This window comes from Prinia subflava, chromosome 14 (assembly GCF_021018805.1).
Source record: "Prinia subflava isolate CZ2003 ecotype Zambia chromosome 14, Cam_Psub_1.2, whole genome shotgun sequence".
NCBI classification, from domain to species: Eukaryota; Metazoa; Chordata; class Aves; order Passeriformes; family Cisticolidae; genus Prinia; species Prinia subflava.
This window is the reverse complement of record NC_086260.1, coordinates 2,414,145-2,437,423: the sequence shown is the minus strand read 5'-3', so window position 1 is coordinate 2,437,423 and position 23,279 is coordinate 2,414,145. Positions and strand designations below refer to the sequence as shown.

The following is a 23,279-nucleotide window of genomic DNA, read 5'->3' as shown; positions in this document are numbered from 1 at the left end:
AAAACAGTGTCTGCTTCTTCTTTTTTTTCCCCCAGACCTTGCAAAATCAATGGCAAGGTAACGAGGGCCCTTTCTGTCAGCATGGATTAATCTGGAGTTCCCTGGCATCTTCAGATCCTTGTGCATCAATACACGAGTTTGTATCAAAAGTTTGAACAGTGGCTCAAAGTGCTCAGGAGTTCAAAAAAAAAAAAAAAAAATTACAAGAGCCAGCGAACTAAAACACCTCCAATCTCTGTGGTTTGCAAACTTCAAAAAGTGTGATTGTGCTGGGAGGCTTTGATCTCAATATTACTTTTTTATTGCTTTTGAAGTCCAAGGCAAAGGGCCATTACAGCGGGATCTGGAGGTGCTGGGTGTTAATTCCCTGCAGCCACGTTCAAGGTGCAGCACATTAGGTATTGACCACTGGATGCTAAAGAATGGAACCCTAATAGAGAGGATTTTCTCATTAAACAGGGTCTCACACTCAGCAGTGTCGGTGCAGTTTGAGTTTTCCCAACGAAGAGGTCACCGACGCTCAGGACCTCAGGAAGATTCTAGAGCATCCCACATTTTTAATAATCAGCTCTTACAGCTAAGCAGGAGTTGGAATTCTGTCAAAATAATCCACCAAACAGCAGCATGTGTAATTTTTGGAGGTGCTGAGGGAAACCTCCAAGGGGGAGGTTGGTGAGGGGCTGGAATCTCTGCCTGCTCTTGAGATGGGAGCTTCACTCTGAAAATTGGCACCAGTGTCTGCCTTTGAACAGCAGAACTGGAAGGAGAAAGGGAAAGGGCTGCATTTATGTGGCTTGTGAAATATTCATTTGTGTGCTGTGCTTGGGGAAAATCGATCTCTGGAGAGCAGGAGGTTCCTTCACCTCAGTCACACTACATTAGAGGGAAGAGCTGAGTGGGGTGAGACGTGGTGGGGACAGTGATGGGGGCAAAGAGGGCAGCACTGCTGGCCCTGGGCTCTGGATGGGCTGGGGGACATCAGGACAACAGGAGAGGGACGTGAGCTTGTCCCTGTGCCTCGGGGGTTTGATTCCACTCAGTGGCAAATGGAAATGTTTTTGTAGATTTGGTCTTCTGTGACTCATTTTTTCTGCCAAATCGTCGCAAGGTTAAGGAGGGAGGCAGTGCTCTGTTCCTTTCTTGTACAGGTTCCTGCTGGGATTCCTGGGGTGGCCTGTGCAGGGCCAGGAGTTGGACTTTATGCTCCTTGTGGGTCCCTTCCAGTTCAGAAAATTTAATGAATCCATGATGGTGAAAATGAATCTATTTCCAGATGGGGCACGGCAGGTTTTGTTTTGCCCCTCCACAGTCCCCTGTTGCTCCCAGACACTGGGTGTGCTGCAGGATTCCATTGACTTTCATGCCGTGGCCTCTTAAAATCACTCAAGTTTTCTCATGAGCTGAGGAATTTTCCATCCCTTGGATTCTCCAGACCTGCCAGAACCCAGGCAGGGCTGTGCAGAGAATGAGAGATGTGCTGTGGGCAGGCACAGCTGGGTTTGCCAGTGGCCAGTGCCACCATTCCAGTGTTTTTTCCAGTTAAAATACCCTTTCAAGGTTTAAAGTGAGGCATTCTGTTGTGAATAGGATTCTTTCCCAATTTTTCTCATGTTACAGACCCGTAAAGATTTTTAACAACAGACTTTTACATAGTTAAACTGAGAAATAGCTTCTCTAATGTTTTCAGCTACTCCTGACAATAATGTCTTTACCTCAGGAGCAAAGTATTCATGCTGATGTCAATAAAGGCAGCGGTTTTGACAGCAGTTTTATACATCAGCATAGATCTGGAGTGCTGAATATTACCTGTGTTATCAATTGGCTAACACTTTCCACAAGAGAGATGTCTCTTTAGAAAGCTGTTCCTTTTATGAGTGTCATCAACTCCTGTCAGCCCGACACCGCTGGCTCTGACTGGGTTTGAAGTTTTTGTTGTTGTTTAAATTTGTGATAACATAAGCGAGCATTTTTTGCGGAATGGATGTTGAAAAACGTGTTCTGTTCACATATAAACGGCTCCATTCAGCTGCTGCTTTGTGAAAGCTCTGAGATCTGTGCAGGAAAATTCTTAAGTAATGGAGTGATTTGCCGTGTTTTGGAGCTGAAACAGCACAGGTGTAGCTCATGCAGAGGCAGTGACTTAGTGACTATCAGTTTAAAAGCTCTGGGGTTTAGAGCTTTGTGCAGAATCTCCTCTGGATTTTGGGTAACCCAGGGGCAGCCAGGCACTGGGAGCACAGGGAATGTACGAGGGCATGATCTCATCCCAACAAGAAATGCTTTATTAGCGAGTATCAAGAATATTTCTTTTGTTCATCTCCAGAAAAAAGAAAACCAAACTTTTATATTTCTGTTTTGTATTTCTAACAGTGCACATTGGTGTGGATTCACAACAGGCTTGCTGACAAACTTCAATTTTTCACTGCTGCTGAAAGGAACACCAACAAAACCAGAAGTAACACCTGGCACAGCTCAGCACCAGTTTGTGCTGGGACTGCTGGTCCTGGAGGAGAACGAGGAGGTGTCAGCCATGACTCCAACAGGTGACAGTAAATCTTCCCAAAATGATCACTGCCGGCTTGTAAGGGCCTGGTATCAACACAGAATCCCAGGAGGGATTGGTGGGAGGGACCTTAAATCCTTAAATCCCATCCATTCCCACCCCATTCCCTGGCAGGGACACCTCCCACTGTCCCAGGCTGCTCCAGCCCCAGTGTCCAACCTGGCCTTGGGCACTGCCAGGGATCCAGGGGCAGCCACAGCTGCTCTGGGCACCCTGTGCCAGGGCCTGCCCACCCTCACAGGGAAAAATTTCTTCCCAATATTTAATATATTGTACCAACAGACTGGAGTTGAACATAGGTAGAGAGCAGGGAGCAGCTGCTTCCATTATGGGAGGCCTCTTTCTGAATATTTACATCTGAGATATAAATCACCCCTAACGCATCACTCAGTGTAATAGGTTCCTGTAATTAAATGAGAGCTTTATTGAATAAATTGCACACTGTTAATTATACGTGTAAGACTCTCTGGCAATTCCTTTGACTTTATTGCAGATAAAACAATGACCTTGTCTATTTTCATAGTGCTTGATAATTTAAGAAGATTGAAGAAGTGTTAATTGTGAGTTGGCCAAGAAGCCTTTAAAACGCTTTAACAGCTTTAACAGTATTAACTCAATATTGAGGTAAGATTATTCCTTGTACTTTCTGTGTACTCACAGTGCCAGGCATTGCTCCTCTCACCTCTGGAACTCACCTGGGAGAGCAGTGGGGCTTGGGGTGGGGAACAAAAACCAGGAAAATGTTGATTTAGTCTATAATATCCACAAATCGATTTTTTCTTGATGGAGTGGAGAGTCAGGAATTATGTGCATCAAATCAGCAAGGATTTTATGCAAATGAATGCAGAATTAGAATAACAGAGTGCAACTTGATGACATTGGCCTTATTTTTTGAATATTAGTCAATAGTTGCTAAGTTTACAATTTTCCCTTTCCTTTGGCATCTTTATTTATAATTAAGTTATTTATACATGCACACAAGTACAAACTCACCCATTGGACACTGAAATTAAATCCCAGCGAGGTTTTATTTTTATTTACTGCTTCCTCCAATAAGTGCACATCTTTCAAATCTCTGCAGAGCTGCATTGATTCCTGAAGTATCATCTCCCAGTTTATTGAGTACAAGTGCTGACTGATTGTCCCCTGACACTTCAGCAAGAACTCAAATATACAAGTTTTAAATAGGCTACAACTTTATTAAGATGCCACCACATGTGGGAAGTTATTTGGGATGGTTGGGAATTTCTGGATAATTTTTTTTTTATTCATCCCCCCCTCCACTGGAAAAAAACCTGCTGATTTGCCCAAATCCAAGCTGTTTGCTAAGCAGAATTTGATTCAACAGATCCAATTAAGAGGAAAAAGAAGCCAGAGCAGTAGCAGGTTGACACTGTTAACAGGAGATTGTGCTTTTCCTTGTGATGGCAATTTTTCAACATTTTAATGAACTTCCACTTGAAAAAAAAAAAAAAAAAAAAAAAAAAGGAAGTTGAAACCAATTAATTTGAGTGTCCTGACAAAAAAAAAAACCAACCAAAAAACGCCGAGGGAGTGTTGGTGGGTGGCAATGTGAGATCACAGCTTTACACCCTGTCTCGTACAGAACTTCCCTGCAAACTGCTGAAAACCTGTGGGAAAACCAAGCTCCATCCACACTCAGTGGGGAACTTCCTCACTGCGCTGCTGATATCCTCCAAACTTAGAGAAAACTTGGGAATTTAAAGGGAAAATCGGCATTAACAGCCTGGGGTTTATCTTTTTGGTGCCTTCTGCTCTCCTTGTCTCCATCACCAGAGTCAAGCTTGGGGTCCTGCTCGTGTCTCATCTCTTCTTAGCAAATTCCAGCCCATCCCAATCCTGTTTAGCTTTGCTGGGATCTTCCTGGGATTCTCCTTTTTTGCCTCAATCCTACTGAACACCAAGTTTTTGGGCTAAACAATATTGATCCATTTCTAATCACGACTTTGCTTGAAATTGGCCCTGCTGCAGCACCAGGATCCTGTCAAGTTAGTTTGAAATCACTCTGGTTCACAGAAAACCCTTGAATTTCAACCTTGAAACCATCTTCCATTTAAAATAACATTTTTAAAAATTAATTTGCACCTGTGCTCAGTAGGGCACAGGAAGAACAACAAAGCTTTTCACCAGGGTTTGAAAACTACTGCAAATAACTTCTCCAGGCAGAGAAAAATAACCTAATAGCAGCTTTCTCTGGGAACCCACAGGATTTCTCTATTCAACGGAGCAGGAAAATGCATGTGCTTTGTATGAATATAGAAATGAAGAAATAATTTATCAAGCAAAACTATAGGTATTTCTTCAAGGATTTCCATTGCTGTGGAAATATTTTTTTTCTTTTCTGACACAGTTTTCCTGCTCTGCTGTCTGATGGATTGATCTGAGATGGGAGAAGAAATGCTTTCCTTCCTTTGATGATAAAGAAAAGGCAAGAAAGAAAAACTAAGCATTAAGATGCCAACATGTGTTTCATCCACTTCAGCCCTGCCTGAGACAACTGTTCAGCAGTTTCCCCCTTTGCAGAAATTATTGCTTCACCTTCTCTGCCTCTTCCCACAAGTTCTCCTATTTCTTCCTTCGTTTCCTAATTTTTCCTTTGTATTTCACCATTCCCAAGAGAGTAAAACTCCCCAAGGTTATCCAGGAATGTCCCACCTTGGCAGGTGGGTGAGGACAAAACTGCTTTGCTACTGAGGCTCTAAATTTCAGAATTTTTAGTTTAATTAGTGCACTTTACCAGTCCACTTTGAGAGGAATATTGAACAGTTCTCTGTCCCAACATTATTCTTATTTCTCTGAGACCTTTTAATAGAAAAACGGTGCCTTTCTCTAAATGCAGAGCTTTATTTATTTGAATCTCCTTCCCCAATTACTTAAATTAATATAAAGATATCAGCTTGAGACAGAGTGGAGGACCAGGGGTATTTTTCTTTGATTGAGTTTCTACTTGTACATCTCCCAAAGCAAATAAATCCAGCTTGGAATTGAATTAAGGGGGTTCACACCACGTTTTGTACTGGTTCATTTAGGAGGTATAAAATCCACCTCATTTAGTTAATTCCATGCCAGGTATGTCAGTTTGAAACTTGTTTATGTATCCAAGCAGTAAAGGATGTCTGTTGTGGGAATTGTGGTTTCCTGAAACATGATGAATTTTTTAAATTGTGAGCAATAATCTCTATGTTCTTTGAGCAAAATCTTCTTTACCCACAGGGGTCTTTTTGAGAAAAAGGTTTTGGATGACTTGATAGACACCTGTCAATGGAGACATCCCAAATCACTTAAAATATTTATTATTTTTTGTCTAATTTTACAGCTGGACTCTTCAGGCATCTCCAGAAATCAGGTTGCCAGCTCTGCTGAACTTCAGTTTGAGGAGGCTCCAGAAAAACTACAGGAACTTCAGATTGCCAGTAGGATCAGGAAAATAGTAAGATTTCGTTCATTTTAGGTTTGAGAAGCATGAGAAACATGTTTACTGAATTCTGATGGTCTCACTGCAATCAAACATAATTTTCCTGCTGCAGTTCTGGCAGTCATCAAATGGAAGAAAGAAACACTGCACACAACCAGATTAAAAAAATAAAGCCCTGAGTGTAACAAAGTGTGATGTGAAATACTTCCAGAAATCCGGGATGGGCTTTGCTCCAGTGGAATCCCTCAGGAAAGTGAAAATCACCTTTTTCTCCCTGCTTTTATCCCAAGATCTCAGGTTTTGGGTGGAATTCTCCTGTTGTACAATACACCAAAAAATCTCAGTGAGCCACCAGCGTTTCCCCCAGTTCAAATCCAAACCCATTGCCTATTTAACTATATAACTATTTAACTAACTATTTAACTATTTAACTATTTAACTGTTTAACTATTTAACTATTTAACTATTTAACTATTTAACTATTTGACTTCAGCAATGGCAGCACGGGCAGCAAGGCCAGGTGAGTTTTATGCAGGGTGACAAATGCCAGCCATGCCTCAGAGGAAGGTCACACTGCCACAAGTGCCACTGCAGCCTTCAGCTGGGGCCTTGCTCTGCACAGCAGCAATAATTGGAGAATTCCAAATTCCAGCACGTGGAGTTATTTAACCTGACTTTGACTCAGTGACAGACGGTGGCACTGAGCTCCTGAGTCTGCAGCTCGATTGCAGACCATAAATTGTGCCAAATCAAATCCACCACCTCATTCCACAGGGATTGAGAACACAGCAGCAATGGGAAATATAGGAAATTCAGGATTTTTTTTTCCCCTTTTATTTATTTCTTGGGATGGGGAGAGGAGGATGTTGTTGAAATAAAACCTTATTTTGTGGAAATTGCCCAGCTTTGCTGGAAGTTCAAAAGCCCAGCTCTCTGGTCCACGATTTCATGGATTCTGTTTAAAAGATAACATCCTCTAAACGGGATAATTTCCCTGAATAAGGCAAGAAAGATCTATTTTCAAACCCTTGCTGTGAATCGAGCCAAAGAAAGGCTCCAACCCATCGAGTGCAGGTGCAGCTGCACTCAGAGCTGCCAACCCCACCAGGCTGGGAACGCTGCAAGGATAATCACAGGCAGGTAAATTCTGGGTCACTTTTTTAACCAATATTGATCGTCTGACTCTGCAAAAAACACAGTAAACGTGGCAGGAGAGAGCCTTGCTGATGTTCATGGGCTGCAGGGGCTGGGTCAGGGAGCAGCGCCGGCCAAGGGGGCCCAGGGCACATTTAATGAAGTCTGACATCGAAATTCAGCGTGACCTTGTGTTGTACAAGAGCAGGAATCTCGTGAGCTACATCAATAAAACCAGAACAAGGTCTTTTTTTTGTTTTTTTTTTTTTTTTTCAGCTGAAAGGAGTCTCTGACACCTGAGCTGCAATAAATATTCATTGGGAAAACAGATCAAGAAGTATTGAGGGTTATTTTTGGTAGGGCTGGGAGCTGTGTTTGGGTTTATGCCACAAGAAACTAAACAAGTGGGGATTTTATTTATGAAAATATAATATCAGTAGGAGGAGTTTAAATTAGAGTTTCAAATGGGGGTATAGGAGTCTTTCCACAGGTGTTTGCTGAAGATTTTGAAAGAAGCTGGACAGAGATTGGGGTTCACTTGTGATCAGAAGGTCCTGAAGTGTTTTACAGAACAGGTGTATGTTTGAGGAGATTATTCTACAAGGCCTGTTCTCTATTCAAATTCTCTTTTTCCTTTGAAATATCCCAGGATATTATCTGAAATAGGAGAAGTACTTCATCCTTTCTTCAGAAGAGTTCTCTGATCAGGGGAGAGCAGTTCTTGTTGCTTCAAAATAACGTCTGCGTAGTCAAAATATGATAACACACCTTTCAAATGAGCTTGTATTTGGCTTTTGTTTGTTAGTATCTTGTTTTCCTCTGGAATGTGAAGATCAGGACCAAAGTTTATTAACTTCAGTTTTGCCCCATCTCAGCTGTGGGAAACTTCTCCAGGGGGATCAGAGGGATGGAGCAGAGCTGGGAGGAAAGGCTGGCACAGCTGGCATTGCTCACCTGCACAGGAGAAGCTTTGGGGAGGAAAGGCTGGCACAGCTGGCATTGCTCACCTGCACAGGAGAAGCTTTGGGGAGGAAAGGCTGGCACAGCTGGCATTGCTCACCTGCACAGGAGAAGCTTTGGGGAGGAAAGGCTGGCACAGCTGGCATTGCTCACCTGCACAGGAGAAGCTTTGGGGAGGAAAGGCTGGCACAGCTGGCATTGCTCACCTGGACAGGAGAAGCTTTGACGTCACCTCAGTGTGGCCTGCCAGGACCTGAAGGAGCTGCAGGAAAGATGGAGAGAGGCTGTTTACAAGGGTGTGTAGTGACAGCACAAGGGGGAACAGCTTCCCACTGACAGAGAGTAGATTCAAGTGAGATATGTGGAATAAATCCTCCTCTGTGAGGGTGGGGAGAAGAAGAACACAGGGAACCCAGAGCAGCTGTGGCTGCCCCTGGATCCCTGGCAGTGCCCAAGGCCAGGCTGGACACTGGGGCTGGAGCAGCCTGGGACAGTGGGAGGTGTCCCTGCCAGGGCAGGGGTGGCACTGGGTGGGATTTAAGGTCTCTTCCAACCCAGGCTATTTTATATATCTATATATCTATATATCTATATATCTATATATCTATATATCTATATATCTATATATCTATATATCTATATATCTATATATCTATATATCTATATATCTATATATCTATATAGGTAATCTATATATATCTATATAGATAGATATATATTAACTATATTGATATATCGATATATAGCTATATAGATATATATAATCTATATATCTATCTGTAATCTATATATCTATGTATCTATATATCATTTATATATCTGAATATCTATATAGATAGATATCATCCATATATCTATATATATAGATATATCGATATATCATCTATATATCTGTATATAGATATATCTATCTATATATCTATATAGATACATAGATATATAAATATACAGATAGATATATAGATGATATCTATCTATATATCTATATACCTATATATTAACTATATCGATATATCGATATATATAATCTATATATCTATCTGTAATCTATATATCTATGTATCTATATATCATTTATATATCTGAATATCTATATAGATAGATATCATCCATATATCTATATATATAGATATATCGATATATCATCTATATATCTGTATATAGATATATCTATCTATATATCTATATAGATACATAGATAGATAGATATACAGATAGATATACAGATGATATATATCTATATATCTATATATCTATATACCTATATACCTATATATTAACTATATTGATATATCGATATATAGATATATATCATCTATATATCTATCTGTAATCTATATATCTATGTATCTATATATCATTTATATATCTAAATATCTATATAGATAGATATCATCCATATATCTATATTTACATATATAGATATATAGATATATCTGTATATCATCTATATATCTGTATATAGATATATCTATCTATATATCTATAGATCTATAGATATATAGATATATCTAGATATATAGCTATGTAGATAGATATATAGATATATCTAGATATATAGCTATGTAGATATAGATAGATATAGATATATCTATATATATAGCTATATAGATATAGATAGATATAGATATCCATATATCTATATATCCATATATCTGCACTCCTATCAGTCACACACTGAAATCCCTCTGCCCATCTGCCTCCTTCTGTGCCATCCCAGCAATCCCGTCCTGCCCAACCCCTGCCCAGCCCCTGCCCAGCCCCTGCCCAGCCCCTGCCCAGCTGGGGGACGTGGCAGTGGCACAGCCCGGGCCACCAGAGGAGCCACTCCAGGCAAATGCAGGCCCAGCTCTGCTCTCCTGCTCACTGAACACCATCCATCACTGCACACTGCCTGTGCCACAGCTGCAAGTGGAAATGTTGGCATTGGTGTGGCACAGGTATCTCCTTACACTGCTTTTTCAATGTTGGTTTCTGCCTTTAGCTATTGCTCAAACTTAAGGTGCAGGCATTGTTGTTTTAGGGACTTTTTAACATCTTCTGGCCACACTGAAATCAAGAATTTAAAATTATCTTCTTATTTTAAAAGAAAATTTATAACTATGCTCCTCTGAGCTCAGTAACAGCCACAATCTGGCTTGACTTTTAATTTTGCTGCTTTGCCACCTTACAGCTGCAGTTTCCATGCAGGCAAGTTTAATGGGAGCTTTGTGCATGTGAACATTGTTGGTGGAAGCTCTTTGTTCCACCTTTATGAAAAAAGGAATACCTGTATTTGTAATGCACTTAGTGATGTATAAATACATAAATACATTTGCATGTTGTATTATAAATACATGTATTTATGTATAAATACATAAATTAATATATACATAAATTTGTAAGTTATCAGAATTTTCCTTTTGTGATTGTATTTTTTCCCAGCTCTTCACTCAGGGGCATTTCTGGCCCATTCTTTTCTGATTTATTTTTCCAGAAGGCCATGCACTGTTTTAATTTTGCTCAGCTGCCAGGTTTGGTGTTGGGAGGGCACAGAAAGGCTGGAATGAATAGATGTAGGAGGAATTATGTCATATTTTGTACTGTCATATTTTGACATATTTTGACATATTTTGTATTGTCATATTTTGACATATTTTGACATATTTTGTATTGTCATATTTGTGTTATTTATTGTCATATTTTGAATTGTCATATTTTGTATTCAGGCAACCCACAGCTGGGACTCTGACATCACTGCCCATGTGTTATTAAGTCAGCAAAAATCCCAGGTAAAATTAACATGACTTCCAGGTTTTCCCAAGGGTATGAAATTATCTTTAAGAGAACAGGTTTTCCCTGAGTTTGCTGGAATTTCAGGTTGGTATTTTGTTAATACACCCCCCCAAACCCTGATGTGGTAAAGTGCTAAATCCACAGCACAGGATGAAGGGTGATGTGAGGAGAAGCAGTGCTGCCCTCTTGCAGGTATCTTCACTTTGAGGAGGTTTAGATTTAAGATCTCAGGAAAATTTTCCTCGTGTTAAAGGTGCCAAGGACTGGAACAGAGCACCCAGGGCAGTGGTGGAGTCCCCATCCCTGGAAGTGTTCAAAAATGTGTGGATGTGGCACTTGGGGACATGGATTAGGGGTGGTGGTTGGACTTGATGAGCTTAGAGGTCTTTTCCACCCTAATGATTCTCTGGTTGTGTTCAAGGCTAAAGGATTATGAATTTAAAAGGCTCCAATCCTTGATGATGTTTTTATGTGCCTGTAGAATAAGCCCTAATTCACAGATCAGACACAATGAAGAACAGACTGTCTAGGGAGAGAAAACGAGGGAATTTAGCCCTGAAAAAGGATGGAGAACAGAAGAGAAAATTAGTAAAGACACAGGAGATGCAACCTAAGTTCAAATAAAACATCCCTGCTTGTCTCAGGGCTGATGCTTCTCTTGTGGGACAGGCTGTGCTGATCCCAGGGAGTCCTCACCACAAAAAGCTGCCCCGTGATGCTGAAGAAGGTGAGTAAATGTATGTCAGGAGGAAAAACAACTCTCCCATGCAAGGATGATTTAAGATTATTTTCCTCCACTTCTGCATGAGATTGGATCTACTGTAACCTTCCTAAACCTTTGTTACCTTTGTAATTTAAACTGACAAGTTAAATGCTAATGCAATTGATGGGGGTGAACAAGTGGTCAAGGAACAACCTGATCTGACTGTAAAATGCATCAGAGAATTGCAAAAATATGCAGGTCAGATATAATTTTGACAGAAAATGGCTCGCTGCAAGGGTTTATGTTTCCCTGGATGGTCTTAAAAAGAGTTGGACTATGGTAAGTACCACGGCGCTGGAAAAAAATACCAAGTTAAACTTGATGGAAAAAATCCAAGTTCTCAATATCCTCAGATTTCATTATCAGCTTTTATTGGAGCTGGGATAATAAGATTATAGAATTAAGAGAAAAGTTATACCCATTTTCTTCAGCTCAGCAGCCCTAATGTGCAGAAAGGAAGTGACACTCATTTCTCACCATAAATACAGCAGAAACTGCCTGGAAAAAGGAGGCTCTGACCATGTACAGGTCCTTACTGAAACTCTGTTACCTCAACAGGCACTGGGGCGTGGCAATGACCCTTCAGGGCGAGTAAAAAGGTGATTTCTCATCAATTAATCCTGAAGTTGAAGGCTTTGCATTTGGCATAACATGGCTGTGCTGCCCCCAGCAGGAACCTCCCTGTTCCAGGGGTAAAATGTGTAAATGGAGTAAACAGCAGAGAAAGGCTGAGGCAGTTCAGCCCAGACCTCTTTATTTTCAGTTTAGGGACCGCCTGTAAAACAAGAGATGCATTAAATCCCTCTGCTGACGGGTTGAGATGATCTGAAGTAGAGGGAAAGGGAAATTTGGGCAACTTTCTTGTCCACCAGCACCCTGTGAATGCCACCTTTATTTCCTTATATTAATTATATTAATATAATAATGTATAATTATATTAATAAATGTTCTTAGAAAAGCACTGGTTTAGAACACAGACTATTTTCCATTTTAGGGGAATGATAACAAACTGTTCACTCCAGTCTGAGGATTACCAAGGAGATTGGAATTACCAGTTTTTCCCTGGGCCCTTTCTGAGCAAGAAGAAACTTAGTGACTTCAAAATTTCTTCTTCCACTTCCACTCCCAAGCACTCCTCACTCCAAGAAGCCACCAGCAGGTGCTAAATAGATCAGAGCAAAGACAGCAGATAGAGATATAACCACTCCCTTCAAGAATATGACTTATTGTCAATATTTTCCTGATTTGTTTACTACTTCAGTGGGTTTTTTTTTCCTCAGAGGGAATTTCAGGGTTGAATCTGTCCTCCTGCCTGCACGAGCACTCACTGTATTCTCCATCTATATAAATGTTTAGAAAGGAAAATTGAAATGTAAATTGACTCAGTGCTTTTAAAAACCTTAAAAAATAATAATTCAGTGCCTACTCTATGAGATGGAACTCTCCTGGCTGCTTTAACCTGCCGAGCAGGTTAGCATAACATGAAATCAATTATTGTACTCGCCATATAAAAGCTGTCAGCTTTAATACTTAACTGCAGTATCTCCCCTGAATGTTTGATTTCCAATCATCATCCCTGTGAAGCTCCAGAAATACGGGGACATAAGAAAGATACCGGGCTAAGAAATTTATTGGACTACCCTGAGTTATAAAAGTGAAATGGGGAAAGAATAATACACCCTGCAAACACAGCTCCCTTCTTAATCAAACATTTCCCAGCCCCATAAAACAAAGCAGAGAACAAACTGCAGAACAAACACTGAATTTCTGCTCTGGATTGTAATAATTGTGACACCATTTCATTTATTTTTCAGCTTGTCTGGAAGCAGCTTTCCCTGGAATATTATTCCCCTTCTTTTCTGTCCTTTTCCTTGAATTTCTTTTCAGGTTGATTTGGGGTTTGGTTTTGGTTTGTGTGGGGTGGTTTTTTTTGGTGTGTTTTGGTGGGTTTTGTTTTGTTTTGTTTTCTGGGGGTTTTTTTGGTTGGTTTTGAGTTTTGTTTGGGGTTTTGGTTTGGGGTTTTTTGGCATTATTTTTGGGTGGTTCTTGGGTTTTGAGGGGATTTTTTGGGTTGTTTGTTGTCGGGTTTTTTGCAGGGTTTTTTTTTTTCTACAGAAGGAGAATCAAATAGAAAAATGCTTTGACTTTCACAGCTCTTCTACTGGTAAACTTTATACTTATAACAGATAATGCAAATAATTATTGATCTCTTTTCTGATCTGGGCTTTATTGTGTGACCTTGCTGTGGCTAAAATTGCAATCTTAGATGTTCCACCTGTAGTGGTGACCACAGGCAGCAAGTTTGTCATTTGAGAGTCCTAAAAATGATGAATTAAGGATTGTAGAGTGCTGGTGTTTGACAAGAGTGGGAATTGTTTGTAACAGAGCTGGGGAAAAGGCCCAGTGTGGTGGGAAACGAGTGAAAATTGTGACTCTGAGCCCTTCCTGCCAAATTTCTGCAGGGAAGGGGAGGATTTGGACTTCTGGGAAGGCTGAGAATGCAGGAAATGGAGCAGCAGGACAAGGGGGAATGGCTTCAAACTGACAGAGGGCAGGGTTAGGTGAGATATAGGGAAGAAATTCCTGCCTGTGAGGGTGGGCAGCCCTGGCACAGGGTGCCCAGAGCAGCTGTGGCTGCCCCTGGATCCTGGCAGTGCCCAAGGCCAGGCTGGACACTGGGGCTGGAGCAGTCTGGGACAGTGGGAGGTGTCCCTGCCATGGCAGGGGTGGCACTGGGGGGGGATTTAAGCTCCCTCCCAACCCAACCCAGGCTGGATTCCTTCCCTCTGAGCAGCCACCTTGGAGCCTGTGTCCTTCCCACTGCAGCCCCAGCCAAGCCCAAACACCAGGCCAGGTTTCTGTGAGCTGCTCCTTTGTCTGTTTGAAGTATTCCAAAGGCAAACCCCAAACCATCTGTAGGGGCTGGATGGAAGCTCTGTCCCCTGACAGCTTTGGGGGATTGCTGGCAGCAGCAGAAACATTCCCTGCCCAGGGTCCAGAGCAGCTTGGAACAAAGAGCTATAAAAGCAGGGAGCAGCAGACAGATTTATCTCAGTGTGTTTCAAGAAATGATGATCCCAAATTGATTCCTTCTCTGAAATACAAACTCCATGTTTAGCTCTTCTGAAATAGAAAATAAAAAAAACACTGGAAACCATAAAATAAACCAGGATTTATCCTCAAGATCAACTCTCCTTCTCTTTCAGAAATTACATTCTAGACAATAAGTGATCATTAGGTGCCAACAGAGCTGAGAATCTGATTTTAACTTCCAGGTAACATATTAGGGCCATAACCAAATCTGAGAACTATTATCATAGCCAAATGACTGTAATGCTTCAAGGCTGTAACAGTCATCACCTTTTTATCATTCAGATTACCAGCCAACCCTGAAACAATGAATTTCTTTAACATTATTCTCCCATAACCTTTAACTGTATGCATTATTTCAAACATCTGAAATAATCCTTTATATGACACAGTAGAATAATACTTTTGCCACTCACTGCACACTGGAATTTGTTAAGCCCAGAGTAGTGCAAAAACTCCAGGCTGCTCTGTCTGCCATGGAAATACATTCATTTCAATTGTGCTGGAAGGATGTTTAAGTGATAAATAATTTGAAGGAACACTGATAGGAAGCATAAGGTTCATAAAAGTCCAGAAATGCTGCTGCAGTTTTATCACCATTGTAAAAGTGTCCTGCTTGCCTTGTTTTGGGAGGGCTTTACTTGGCCAGCTCTCCCATATTTCACGTGGAATGTGCAGCATAAATATTCCAGGGGTTCATTACAGAGCTGTGTTTGTGATAAACCCTCCCAGAGTCCTTTCAGGAAATGTTTATTCCTGTTCTGTCAAGTGGGTGCTAATGCCCCACGCCAGCTCTCTGCATAGGCCACACTGATAAATAATCTTGTGTATGCTCTGGTGATTCTGTGCATAAACCCTGCTGTATCTGAGTTACTGCAGCTCCAGGCCCTGAAAGAATCAGATTTATAAACACAACACTGTGTTTCTTACCTGTATTATGATGGCAGAACTGGCATTTATCTGGACTCTTGGTAGAAAAAGGTTTCCAGCCTCACAAGCAACGCATGAAAATACAAAAGCAACTGCTGGAAATATTGCCAGGGAAAGGGGTCTTGAAAAACATCCCAGGGAGCCTCGAGGCTGCAGAGTACAGAACACTTTGGATCAGACCCTTGGAGAGCACAACCTCTAAAATAACAAGTTTGAAGAATTAAATTGTGTCTTCTTCAATGTCCTCACGAAAGGTGGGTGCCTCAGAAAGGTCTCAGCAACACAGAGCAGCAGCTTTTTCATGAAGCTCAGCTGCTCCCAAGGACTTGAAAATGTAGGCTTAGAAAATCTGAATTTATTGAAATATTTCTGAACTGCATTAAGGAGAAGGGATTCAGATACAAAAGATTCAGAGGCTCTGCATAAGGGACAATTATCCTTGTGCTGAACAAGCAAAAAATGGACTTTGGACTTTGAGTGCAATTTTCCTGTGATTTCTTGTGTGACCTTTCCCAAGCCACACACGCAGGGAAGCTCACAGGGAGGCCACAAAGGGATTTCCACTGGCTTCAGTGGAGGACAGAATCAGCTCCTAATCTCTCTCTGACTCCGTTTGCTCATTAGCAGATGACTGACCTCAGAGCTTAATGCTTCCAGCGCTCCTCGGTATCCTTGAAGGGGAATGATGTTGGAATGTTAACTGTCCTTACTGCCAGCAGAAAATCCAGATTAATAGGGGCACTTTGCTGGCCATGGCCACCACGTGGGCCGTGTTCCCTCCACCCCAGAGGAACAAGGCAAGAGTCAAAAAGTTTAAATGTTTCAACTCAAGAGAACTCTGCAGGTACCTGGGATTTCCTGCAGGTTTTGCTGTATTTTAGGACAGATTTTCGTTTGTTGTCGTCTCAGCTCTCCACTAAAGCCCTTATTTCATTCACAGAGTTAATCAGCAAGTTCACATCTCCTGGACTGGAATTCCCTGGAGCTGGATATTCCCCTTGTTCCAGGACTTCAGTGTTTACACAGAGCTGGAAGCTCTGAGCTCAAGGAGAGGTAGAAGTTGTTCATGCTGGCAGAGCTCAGCCTCACACAGCAGCACCTGGCAGAAAAGGTGACCATTCCAGGGGAGAAGAAACCATAGATTGACAGCAAATTTGCTGGTAAGTATTTAAATAAAAAGGTCAGTCCTGAACATTAAAGAGGGCCAGCAGGAAATCATTAAATCTGAGTGATAACATGGGTTTATTTTAATTTGCTCGCCGGGATTTTCATTGAAAACGAATGGATGGTGGAAAATAAAATCAACTCCATAAAAATGGGGAGTTGTCTACAGATTGCAGCAGGACCTAGAAAATAACTGTAATAACCCAGCCAGATTTCCTACCCCTTTCTCCTGGATTAGTTTTTATCTGTTTTACTTGCATCACTAAAAGAGTAACTTTTATATAAAGTGCCACCTGCTAAAGCCACTGGAGGATTTCAATAATTTTAACTGCAGGATTTCAATAATTTTAATATTTTGATGCAAATATTTCACTTAATGCCCTCAAAGGCTCAGCTCAGGTGCCACCAAGCCCTGAAGTCTCTGGGTGCTACATGTCCATGTAGATGAGCCTGAGCCAGAGCAGAATCCCCAGCTGTGATTCCTGAAGGATCCAACCCAGTAATCCATGGACTTCATGGGAGGGTGGAATTCCTTCCTCTGGGTGTCCTCTGTGGACCACGTCACCATCAGGGACAGCTACTCAGGGATCTTTCAAAGTTGTTCAACTTCCATAAATTCAGCTGCTACAATTCTTCATAAACTCATTGGAGTAGGGGCAAAAAAAAGGTTTTACTCCTTCCCAAGGTGGCTGCTTGGACCTGTAGCCCCTGTGAGAATCAGGAAAGTTAAGGTTGAAAAGACCTTCAAGAGCCTCTAGCCCAAGCCAAGGCACTGTGCCTTTTCAGTAAATTAAAAAAGATCCATCCATCTCTGCTGCAGAGGATCACCTGACACGCCTGCTGATTTATTTAACTAATTCCTCATCCCATAATTCTTCCAATCTGTGTTCAGATGATCTCACCCTGCATTTCTTTGCTGAAGGTTACCAAGCTGGCAGCGCCGTGTCCTTCCGATGACGGATCTCTCCGACGCTCTGTTTACCTGCCTTTAATCTGCTCCAAGGCTAACAGAGGTTTATTTTTTGTTCTCATCCACAAGGAATTCAGGAATACCCTTCCTGCCACCCCCCACCCACGCAGGGGGATTTTTGCAAGGTAATAAATCCTTTCCCTTATGTTCTTTGAGCTCCTGAGCTGGTGGTGTTGTCAGAACAGCTCAAATTGAGTAATTGAATAATTGGTCATGGGAATCATCTCAAACTGGGACCAGTGGTCACCAGCACCTGCTCAGCTCCACTCTTTGTTGTCCCAACAATGGTGCTGGATCCATTCCCAGCCCCAGGGCCAGCAGGCACCGTGAGGAGGGCAGAAACGCTCTCCAGTTATTTGAAAAGCCATCAATTTTCCAAAGTGTGCTGTGCTGAATTAAAGCTTGTCCAAACTCCTCACCCTGGTCATATTTCTTGCCCATCACGTTGGATATGTCAGCTGTTGTTTCACCACCTGTTAATCCGTCTGTGCCTGGGCTGTACATGTGATTTATGAGGATTCCTGTATCTTACTTGTTGCCTACATGTGACCAGTGCAGTTATTTTTTCATCCTTCTTGGGGTTTTTTTATGCTACATCCACCTATTAGTCACAATTTTAAGACAGGGAAATGTGGAAATTTTTGTGTCATTGAAGTTTTTCTACCTTTTTTATCATGAGCTATTGAAGTTGTATTGACACAACAGCTTGGGTGGATATTTTAATTTACAATTTTCACCGCCCTCATTCACTGCTATCAAAAGTGAATTTTAAACCAGGAGTGATGCATAAATGAACCTGATGATTTGTAATCATCAGCAGCTCAGGTTATCAGGAATCTCCTGCTGGGGTCACACATCAACACAGACAGGAGCAAAATTGCTTTGCTCATAACCTGTGATAGTTCTAATAATTTTATTTCTATTTCTTTCAGAATTCTGGGAAACATTAGCCAGATGATGATGCCTTTTGATTACCAAGCTTGTTCCCCCTTTCAGAAAACAGCTTTGGACTGCAAGAATCACCTCAAATGGGGTTTCTTTTGTGAGCTGGTTTGGGGTATTTTTTTCCCGATGTTATCTTTGTGCCTGAGTATTCCTGTTTTTCAGTCCTACTGCTCTGCTCCAATATGCTCCCAATATTTTTGCTTTTACTGGCTCATTTACCCTATGCAATAGAGATGCTTGTCATGTCATAAGGTAAGTATTTTCCCTAGAAATTGCTGTAAAACTTTGTATCAAACTGGACATTTCTATTGATTTTTGAATTGATATTTGCAGGTCTCTTTCTGCTTTCTTTTTAACAATTGACTTTTAGACCCCCACAATTCTTGAAAGAAATATTGCTTTAAATTGCAGTGATCTTGACCTGCTCTTTTTCTCCTCTTATCCCTCAGAGCTTTGCTATTCTAATAGCTTTTCTTATGCTCCTTGCAATTAGTTCACAGAAAATTAGAAGAGATAATGGCTAACGAACAACTGCCACTCACTGTCAGTGGAGTGCTGCAAAGGAAAAGGCACTTTCAGAAGTCAGAGGAATGAGAAAATATCACAGAGACAATGAGCATCCAGAGTTGGGGGGAAAAACAGTGAAGAAACTGAAATTTTCCTCCATCAAGACCCTTTTGAGAATATTTATCTCACACCAAGCCCTGAAGAACTTTCCTAACCCTGCAGACATGCACTGAAATGACATCAGGTCAGTTTAGGCTTGGGATATTTTTAAAGTATCTTTTGTAGGCTTGTCTTGGATCCTTTCAAAGATACACAAAGAACCAATTATGATTATTAAACCTGTGTAATATAAAGTACCAATATTTACACCCTTCTCACTGAGTGCCTGTGTTGAAGTTGTGGTGAGCGTGCTGAGAACATCAATTTATTCTGACTTTCATTTGCAGAGAAATCCACAGTGTCCACCTCATTAGGATAATGATTTTCCTGGTAGGATTCTTGCCTTCATTTCTCCAGCATGAGGGTAAAAATCCCAGAGTGGTTTGGGTTGGAAGGGACCTTAAAGCTCATTTAAGTCATGGGCCTAAATCTCTCCAGCACCCAGTGAAACAGGGAAATCTTTTATTCTGCTTTTCTTTTGGATCCAAGCCCAATCACATCGAATTTGAAGTGATTACCTTCAGAACAAGATCCCATCCAGGATAAAGCATTCCAGCAGGGTATTTCCATTCCTTAGTTCCCTAACCAGGCTTAGTCACAAACATCCCCAGATGTGGTTCAGAATGTTGTTTGTCTTCATCCAGGAGAAAGATCAATCCTGTTGTGGAAACAGTGCACAGCATGGGATCACTCTAATCAATTTGAGCAGGCCTCGGTAAAACTATCTGGTAGTCTGCAATCCAGCAGCATCAAAGCTAATTAATACTTTAGTCAGCTTAATGAATGTATTAGTGGTTAATATTTGTGTATAAGCTCCTCATAACTCAATAATCCTACGCCATTTGCATTATTAATAGGACAGGTATGAGCTGATTGATCACAAAACCCATTAGCTCAGATTTGTGCTGCCTTCAGTTCCCTGCAAGGAAGAGCAGGAGTCACTGAGGACTGCGGGGAGCAGACCCTGGAAAGGCCTTTTCAGATTCCAGGGGAGTGGGGCTGAAGAGTTGCAATGGAAAGGTGCATTTTAAACCAGACATGAACTGATCTAGAAGGTGATGGATGTCTAAACCCAAGGGCTGAGATGCCCAAATTCTTTCAGGTGAAAGCCCCTCTACAAGGCAAGAGAAACAGCCAGGAAGGAAGGGGAGAAAGAGGGAGAGGAATAATCCACTCCACAAAACCATTTCCCTTCATTTCCCTTCCTCTCTTGGCCCCACTCCTCACATAAAAACCAAGGAGTGGGAGCTGATTTATTGAAATGAAGCTGCAGGTTGGTTCAGGTGGGAGACGCGTGAATAAACCAAGTGCTTCTAACGCCGGCTAGAGAAGAACAATATTTTGCAATTTCCCTCCTACAGGCTTTGTGTTCTACAAAGAGAAATAAAAACGTGCTTCATCCTCTTCAGCAGCCTCGAAAAGCTTTTGCTTACTCACAGCCCCTCACAAGAGAGGCCAGATAATCCTCTGGAAGGGGAAGGCACCGTTCCAACGCTGCCGAGAGCGTGCAGGCAGATGAATTCCATTGGAACAACAATAAAAGGAAAGAGATGAGGAAAAAGCAGCTCACTCCTTTGGAGGCTCATCTTTTTAATGCACCATTTCCACAGGATCTTCTAATTGCTTCTTGTGGGATTGGAGTGTTTTCTCTCTCAGCCTTGCTTTGGAAATTTGTTACATTTCCTGGTATGATGCTCTCCTGCTTTTTCATTTTTCGGTTTGAAGAACTGTTTTTTTATCTTTTTTTTTTGCCTTCCCTGAGATATTTCCCCCATCTCTCCCATCTCCATGTTGACGTTGTTATTATCAGTGAAATTTAAGGTTCTGTGGTGCTGTGAAGCTGAATCCTCTTTTATTGCCTCCCTCCCTGATGTGGCGGGACAGCAGCGAGAGGTGCTGGTGAATCACTCCTGCAGTCCTGCATGTGGCAGGGGGTGTGCTGTGAATTACCACTGAGCTGTACCTGCGTGATTAACGAGGATTCCTTCTCCCCTCTGCACTCCAGTGCTCCTCCAGTTGTAATTTCTTTGTTAGAATTGTGTACAAAGCGAATGGAAGAGGAGAGGAGACAGGAAAACCTCATAAAACCTCAAAAAATGCCCTAAAAAAGGGGGATGAGAGCAAGCAGCAATGCCACTGCTCCCAGGGCTGGCCAGATGTTTGCTCATCTGTTCGGCTCTTTATTGTCAGCTGCCACACAACAAGTGGCAAAGTTAAAGCTCAATAAGGAATTAAGACAGTCTGCCATGAAAATAAGAAAAATGAGGGCAACAATGTCTTTCACCTCTTCTCGTATGATTTAACTGGTTAAAAATGTTCCTCTCTTTTGCATAGAGCTGAGCAAATCACTCATTATAAATAATGTATTAACCTAATTTCATCACTTCTACTCTGTGAAATGTTCCTGAGTAGATTTATAACTATTCCTTCTCGAAAAGTACTGGTAGCTGGAAGCAAATCCGCAGATATTTTATCTGCTCATGATAATTCCATACAAATAGGTAGTGCTGTAAATTGAGAAAGTCTAATATTACCTCTCCAGGTAGTATTTGAGAAATATTTAGGAAATCACTTCAGAGAAAATATTTATGGCTAAAATCAGTGTTTTGGGAACATTTTGTGCACCTGAAGCTCACTGATGTGCTCGAGGAGAGTCATTGTGAAGGATTCAGGGCCAACTAAAAATTAAGTATTTCTTAATATGCCAGTAAAATGATTGCTATCACTAGATCTGCTTAAATTAAGAGTCACAGCTTTGTGAGATAGAAACTCTCACCCCAGGTGTACAAAACACCCAGATATTGCAGTGCTCCAACACAAACTGTCAATTTTCAGCTAAACTTGTCTCCAGATTACTGCAGATCTTTATTTCCCTTGATGCAATTCCATTTTTCCTTTGAAGGTCTCTGTGCAGGGAGTTCAAATAGCAGGGAAAACACCTCCTGAGGAAAGGCAGGAAGACAGAATATGCAAAGTGTGTCCAGATCCCTGTTTTGGAGAAAAAATTGCATTTCTGGCGAGCAGCAGAGATCAAATCAGGCAGCAGGAGCCTGGCTGCCCCCAGCCTAGGAAGGACAATGAGAGTCAAGGGAGGATCAATAAATTTTGGGTAAGGCCTTGAAAGAGACTTTTAAATGTGCATAATTAGGCACTCTTGGAAATGTCACAGCAGCTCACAGCAAAGCTCTCCTGTGGGTGTGAAAGGTGTGGGGATGCAGCTTGTACCCCCTGAAACCTGGGCTGGCCACCATAAAACCATGACAATCCAAACTAAAACACTGAATTTATTCTATCAGCTGTTCACGCTTTAGAACTGGGAGAGGTGAATCCAAAATTTCATGTCAGGGGCTGCAAAGCAGCTGGCCTGGCCTTTGGGGTGGGAAATGTTCTTCAGAGACTTGTCCTGCTGTAGCCACACCTCAGAAATCCCATCCCCACTGCGGCTCAACAAGCGTACATTGAATTTTAGGATAACATTTTCCTGTAAACAAGGACAGGTCACCACCCAGCAGGGCTGTAAGGATGAGATCCAAGCCAGCTTTTACCACTGGTTCCTTCCTAAACCAGAGTTTTCCATTCCAGGTTCTTTGTGAAAGTTTGGGGTGCAGAAGTTTGGGATGTGTTGGGATTGGGCCCCTGCTCCAGTCCATTGGAAATGGGATTAATTCTGCTTTTAGCATCTGGGAGGTGTCACCCAGAGGAACTTTGTTTTGCAGTCAATGTTCACCCTGTTGGTTTAAGAAGTGTGGCTAAAACTCCATTAATTCCATGCAAAAATCAGATTTACAGAACGATCTGGTGGTCTGTTTATTATCCTCTCGGAATTAGTTCACGGCTCTCAATTCAAATGAAAGGAATTCAAATTAAAGCAGGATGGAGGGAT

General features: G+C 41.6%; 1 long non-coding RNA gene across 1 annotated transcript; it reads left to right on the top strand.

Annotated features, from left to right (window-relative positions):
* Window positions 1–15,552: 15,552 nt before the first annotated feature.
* On the top strand, window positions 15,553–17,904 carry LOC134558088 (uncharacterized). The gene is made up of 3 exons (XR_010082280.1): window positions 15,553–15,905; window positions 16,592–16,811; window positions 17,738–17,904. It is a non-coding gene; the product is annotated as an uncharacterized LOC134558088 (long non-coding RNA).
* Window positions 17,905–23,279: the final 5,375 nt, after the last annotated feature.